The following is a 6,370-nucleotide window of genomic DNA, read 5'->3' as shown; positions in this document are numbered from 1 at the left end:
GGTTCCACAAAGGATTCAGCACCATCGACCATATCCACACAATAACCAAGCTCATTGAGGTTTCTCGGGAGTTCAAGATGCCGCTCTGCTTAACGTTCATTGATTTAAAGAAGGCCTTTGATTCTGTTGAGACGGAAGCGGTCATTGAAGCCCTAGCCAATCAGGGCATTCAAGCCCAATACATCAGGATCCTCCGTGAGCTATATTGCGGATTCACTACCAGGATCTCACCATTCTACAAAGAAGTGATCGTTGATGTCAAGAGAGGGGTGCGGCAGGGTGATACCATTTCACCGAAACTCTTCAGTGCCACCCTCGAGAACATCATGCGACGACTGGAATGGGAAGGAATGGGAGTGAAGATAGATGGTCGGCAATTACACCACCTCTGCTTTGCTGATGATATTGTTTTAATAACACCAAACATCAGCCAAGCGGCACAAATGCTGGCCGACTTTGACCGTGAGTGTGGAAAGGTAGGACTACAGCTGAATCTTACGAAGACAATGTTTATGAGAAACAGCCTTGTTCCTGACGCCCCATTCGCTCTCAATGGAACGACCATCTCCGAATGCAACAGCTATGTCTACCTAGGTCGAGAGGTCAACATGACAAATGACCTGGCACCTGAGCTGCGCAGGAGGAAGAGAGTGGCTTGGAACGCCTTCAAGAACGTCGAAGAAATAGCTAAGAGGACGAAGAACCTCCGACTCCAGGCACATCTCTTTGATTCCACTGTTCTTCCTGCATTAACATATGCCTCAGAGACCTGGGCCCTACACAAACAAGATGAGAACGCCATTCAGGTCTCCCAAAGAAGAATAGAAAGAGCTATGCTTGGAATATCACGTTTCACTCAAATGAGAGAAAGAATCCGGAGTTCTGACATCCGTCGACGATCAAGGATCAGGGACGCTGTCTCATTTGCCAAGGTGTTGAAAATCAGATGGGCTGGTCACGTAATGAGATTTAAAGACGACCGTTGGACTAGAGCTGTTACTGATTGGATTCCACGGGATGTCAAGAGACCGCGTGGCCGCCCACCTACCAGATGGTCAGACTTCTTCGTCAAGATCATGAACGATCGGTTTGAGGCCCTTCATGTTCCCGGAGCGAACAGATGCCATTGGGCTACACTAGCACGCGACAGGGACAAATGGAGACGTTACTGGCGCCCGCTCGAGCAAATCGACGACTAACGGGAAGTTAAGTGATTAAGTGATGTAATACGAGTGTTTTCTTTCTGTCTGTGACTTGCTTCTAATTTTCATCTCGAAAAATAATAGGAAATTTCCCCATTTTTTTCATTTATGCAAGGCTGCAATATTTTCCTCCTACTTCTTTTAAAATGTTATTTTTCCCTGTTGCTTATGTTTAGTTCCACAACCAATTTGATTTTCATTGTTTGGGGGGATACCATGCCAACTGATGATCAGGGGCAACTCCCCGCTTAATGTTTAGGGTATGCTGGGGGATCATCTGATGCCAGGGAGCAAACCTCCTGCGTGCAAAGGGTATGCTCAGCCCATTGAGTTATCTCTCTGACCCCTCTATAAATAATTAGAAGTAAGTTTTGTATATGGTATGAAATAATGACCACATTGATTTTTTCCTTACAGTTTTCTAGTTGTCCTTGTACTATTTTCTGTAATGCCTATTCTTTTTCTTTTTCTTTTAAGAGGGGGTGCACTGTCCCTGGAGGTACTGCAATACCAGGTCGTTGCATGGAGTGGACGGAGCAAGTTCTTATTCCAACTGCTACTTTCAAAAATCCATTTAATACATTGTCCTCAGATATAGGATGTATCAGATATTAAACTGATAAGAACTGATACTACACTTCATCTTAGCCAAAAGGCCGAGAATCGATGCCTATCGTTTTATCAGTCAATTATCTTGGCAGATTTGTCAAATACTTATGGATAATTATGGAATGTTTGTATAGATACTCCTTTCCCGGGGGGCCTCACTTCAGGACTGCTTTGCAAGGTTGGGTCTTATATGCTCCAGAGCCTGTCACCATGTTCCACAACTGATAAAATCCAAAGATTGAAAAACAGACACTTCGATTCGTCCAGGTACCCGCCCAGCAGGAGGGCTCCTTCCCAGGGCTGCCTGTCTAACTAGATCCCCTGAGAACGGCTGGTTTTCATCCTTGGTCCACGGGAACGAGAATTGAGGCACATCGCGGGAACCCAAAGCTGAACCATTCTGGCACCTTCTTCTCATTCATCCAGGTACCCGCCCGGCGAAAGGGCCCCTTCCTGGAGCCACGGGCACTAATGGGACCACAAGTTATTCTCCCCCTACATATCCCATAGGAACCATAAGTTACCCTCTTAGATGGAAATTTCACTAGGTTAGCTTAACCACCAGAAACGCATTAGCCAATAATTTATTAAGCACATCTCAATTCATTCTTCATCTTAAGCAGAATAGTAACAGTGAGAGTGAAGGTTGAATCCACACAGGTAATAAATGGTAAAGCAATGCAGAAGCCCACCAGTCTTACTTATTGAAGAGGCTAGCCCAGAAGACACCAACAGTAATGAAGTGCTAGTCAACCTCTCTGACAATGAATTTAGAAGGAAGCTACTGAGGATGCTTAGGTACCTAAAAGAAACAATAGAAAGCAATGCCAATAAAAGAAAAGAGGAATGGAAGGTAGAAATGAGGAAAATGGAAACAAAATTATAAACGGAAATGTCAGACCCGAAAAACCTGGTAGGCAATTGAAAAATTCAGTGGAAGGCCTCAGCAGCAGAGTAATAGCTGCTGAGGACAGAACCAGTGAGCTTGAAGATGAAGTCCAGAGATGCTCCAGAAAAGAGCAGAAAATGGAAAAGAGATTCACAATTCGGGAACAGATGGCAGAAGAAGATCGTGATGAAGCCAAGAGGAGTAACATAAGACTTATGGGAGTCCCAAAGGGATAGGAATTTTGCTCCATGACTTGAAGGCCAGCCACATGTGCTAGGTGAAAAGGAAGCTCAGATAGAGAAGAGAGCACCAAATAAAGGGTGTTGTGAAGACCCTCCCAGGGTGGGAGAGACATGCTAAAAGTAGTCTATAGACCAAACATGATTGCCACTCAATGCCTCTCTGGCAAAACACAGTACCCAAAAGAAGAGAGAGAGAACAAGGGGGGAATGCCCTGCCACAGCTCTCACTATTCGCAGATGACATGATACTATATTTAGAGAACCCTAAAACCTCTACCAAGAAACTCCTAGAAACAATAGGCTTGTATAGTAAAGTGGCAGGCTATAAAATCAATACCCAAAAATCCATGGCTTTCTTATATGCAAATAGTGAAAGAGAAGAAAGTGACATGAAGAAAACAATTCCATTCACAATTGTGCCCCAGAAAATCAAGTACCTAGGAATCGTCTTAACTAAGGAAGTAAAGGATCTGTACAAAGAAAACTACAAAACGCTACTTCGGGAAATAAAAGAGGACACGAGGAAATGGGAAAATATCCACTGTTCATGGATGGGGAGAATCAACATTGTCAAAATGGCAATACTTCCCAAGGCACTGTACAAATTCAATGCAATCCCTATAAGGATACCCACGACATTCTTCAAGGAAATGGAGCAAACACTCCTGAAATTTATATGGAACAATAAGCCCCCATGAATACCTAAAGCAATTCTTGGGAAAAAGAAAATGGGAGGAATCAACCTACCTAACTTCAAGCTCTACTACAAAGCAGTAATAATCAAAACAGCGACAGAGGCCCAGCTCTGGGCAACAAAGCTGAACGGCTCCAATTCCAACAGGTACAGCCCGCCCCCAAGGGCTCGGGTCCCTCTCTGGGCACGCGCAGCTAGAAACAGCCCCAAGACAGCCGGTTTTCAACCCCTGATCTGCGTGGGACGGGCACAGAGGCCCAGCTCTGGGCAACAAAGCTGAACGGCTCCAATTCCAAACAGGAGACTTTCCCAACTCCTCGCCTAGTGCCAGGGACTCTTTCCGGAGCCGCGGCCGCTGACGCGGCCGCGAAATATTTTCCCACTACATATGCCATAGGAACCATAAGCTAACTTCTTAGATGGAAACTTCTCTATTTTAGCTCAGCCACTCGAAGCACAGTAGTCAATAACTCATAAGCCTATCTTAACTCACACTGCATATCAAAGCAGATTAGTAACAGTGAACGTGAAGGACTAAACCACACCTCTCACAATGGTAAAGCAACGCAAAAGCCCACCAAACTTTCATATTGAAGAGTCTAGCCCAGATGACACCAACAGTACTGTAGTGTTAGACAACCTCTCTGACAAGGAATTCAGAAGGGAGCTACTTAGGATGCTTAGGGAATTAAAAGAAACAATGGAAAGCAATGCCAATAGAAGACAAGAGGATCTGAAGGCAGAAATGAGGAAAATGCAATCAGAAATGTCAGACCTGAAAAATCTCGTAGGCGAATTGAAAAGCTCAGTGGAAGGCCTCAGCAGCAGAGTAACAGCTGCTGAGAACAGAATCAGTGAGCTCGAAGATGAAGTTCAGAGACTCTCCACAAAAGAGCAGAAAATGGAAAAGAGACTCACAATTCGGGAACAGATGGCAAGAGAAGATCGTGATGAAGCCAAGAGGGGTAACATAAGAATTATTGGAGTCCCAGAGGGACAGGAAGAAAACCTCGATGAAGAAGAAACTGTCAAAGAAATCATTGCTACAACATTTCCAGAGCTGAAGAAAACTTGTGACCACATTCAGGAGGCCCGAAGGGTACCAGCTAGAAGAAATCCGAATAAAAATACCCCAAGACACATTCTGATCAAAATGACCAAAACCTTAGACAGAGACAAAATTCTGAAAGCAGCAAGATCGAAGAAAGAAATCTCTTACAAAGGAGCATCCTTAAAATTCACAGCTGATTTTTCTGATGAAACCCTCATGGCCCGAAAACAGTGGTGGGACATAGTAAAAAAACTCAATGAAATAAATGCCTCCCCCAAAATACTTTTCCCAGCAAGACTCTCATTCATAATAGAAGGAACAACACACAGTTTCACAGACAAACAACAGCTCAGGAACTTCATAGACTCAAAACCATGGTTACAAGAACAACTAAATGGGCTACTTTAAGGCAAGAAAGGCCCCTCAAATACACCAAATTTTAACAGAACAATGGGACAAAATCCCATAACAATAATCTCTCTCAATGTCAATGGGCTAAACGCACCAATTAAAAGACATAGAGTGGCAGGATGGATTAGAAAATTGAACCCAACATTCTGTTGCCTGCAAGAAACGCATCTCAATAGTCAAAGCAAACACAGACTCAGAGTCAAAGGCTGGAAAACAATCCTACAGGCAAACAGCTCCCATAAAAAAGCTGGGGTAGCCATCCTTATATCAGACCACATCGATTTCAGAGTGAGGAAGGTCATAAAAGACAGTGAAGGCCATTTCTTATTGATCAAAGGATCTGTACAACAGGAAGAACTTACAATAATAAATGTATATGCACCTAATGAGAGACCAGCAAAGTACTTAAAACAACTACTCATAGATTTGGAAAAAGACATCAATAGCAACACAATACTAGTGGGAGACTTCAACACTGCTTTGTCACCTCTTGATAGATCAACCAGACTCAAGCTTAGCAAGGACATACTTCATTTGAGGGAAACAATGGAAGAAAGGGACTTAGTAGATATATACAGGACACTTCATCCACAAAAAGCTGAATACACATTCTTCTCAAGCGTACATGGAACATTCTCCAAGATAGACCACATGCTGAGCCACAAAACATGCCTCCATAAAATTAAGAAGGTAGAGATTGTATCAACAATCTTCTCAGACCATAATGCGCTGAAATTAGAAGTAAATCACACACAAAAACAGAAAACTAAATCAAACACCTGGAAATTAAACAGTGCACTATTGAACAACGAGTGGATTAGACAGGAAATCAAAGAGGAAATCAAAAGATTCCTAGAAACGAATGAAAATGAGAACACGAGTTACCAAAACTTATGGGACACAGCAAAGGCTGTGTTAAGAGGAAAGTTTATAGCTCTACAAGCATTCCTCAGGAAGGAGGAGCGAGCACACATAAGTAACCTAACCTCACAGCTTAAGAGCTTGGAGAAGGACCAAAAAAAGGAGCACAACCCGAACAGGAGAAAGGAAATAATAAAACTCAGAGCAGAGATTAACGAGATGGAAACCCAAAAAACAATCCGAAAGATCAATGAAACCAAAAGCTGGTTCTTCGAGAAAATTAACAAGATCGATAAGCCTCTAGCAAAACTCACAAAGAAAGGGAGAGAGAAAACCCTAATAAGCCGAATCAGAAATGAAAAGGGGGTCATTACAACAGAAACCACAGAAATTCAGAGGATCCTCAGGGAG

At 43.2% G+C, this 6,370-nt stretch overlaps 1 non-coding gene across 1 annotated transcript; it reads right to left on the bottom strand.

Moving 5' to 3' along the window:
• Positions 1-1,679: 1,679 nt before the first annotated feature.
• LOC130034326 (U2 spliceosomal RNA) lies at positions 1,680-1,870 on the bottom strand. The gene has a single exon (XR_008794096.1). It is a non-coding gene; the product is annotated as a U2 spliceosomal RNA (small nuclear RNA).
• Positions 1,871-6,370: the final 4,500 nt, after the last annotated feature.

Source organism: Sorex fumeus, unplaced genomic scaffold, assembly GCF_029834395.1.
Source record: "Sorex fumeus unplaced genomic scaffold, SorFum_2.1 ptg000058l, whole genome shotgun sequence".
Classification (NCBI taxonomy): domain Eukaryota; kingdom Metazoa; phylum Chordata; class Mammalia; order Eulipotyphla; family Soricidae; genus Sorex; species Sorex fumeus.
Note: the sequence above shows the minus strand (reverse complement) of the source record. Positions and strands in the feature narration are given on the sequence as shown.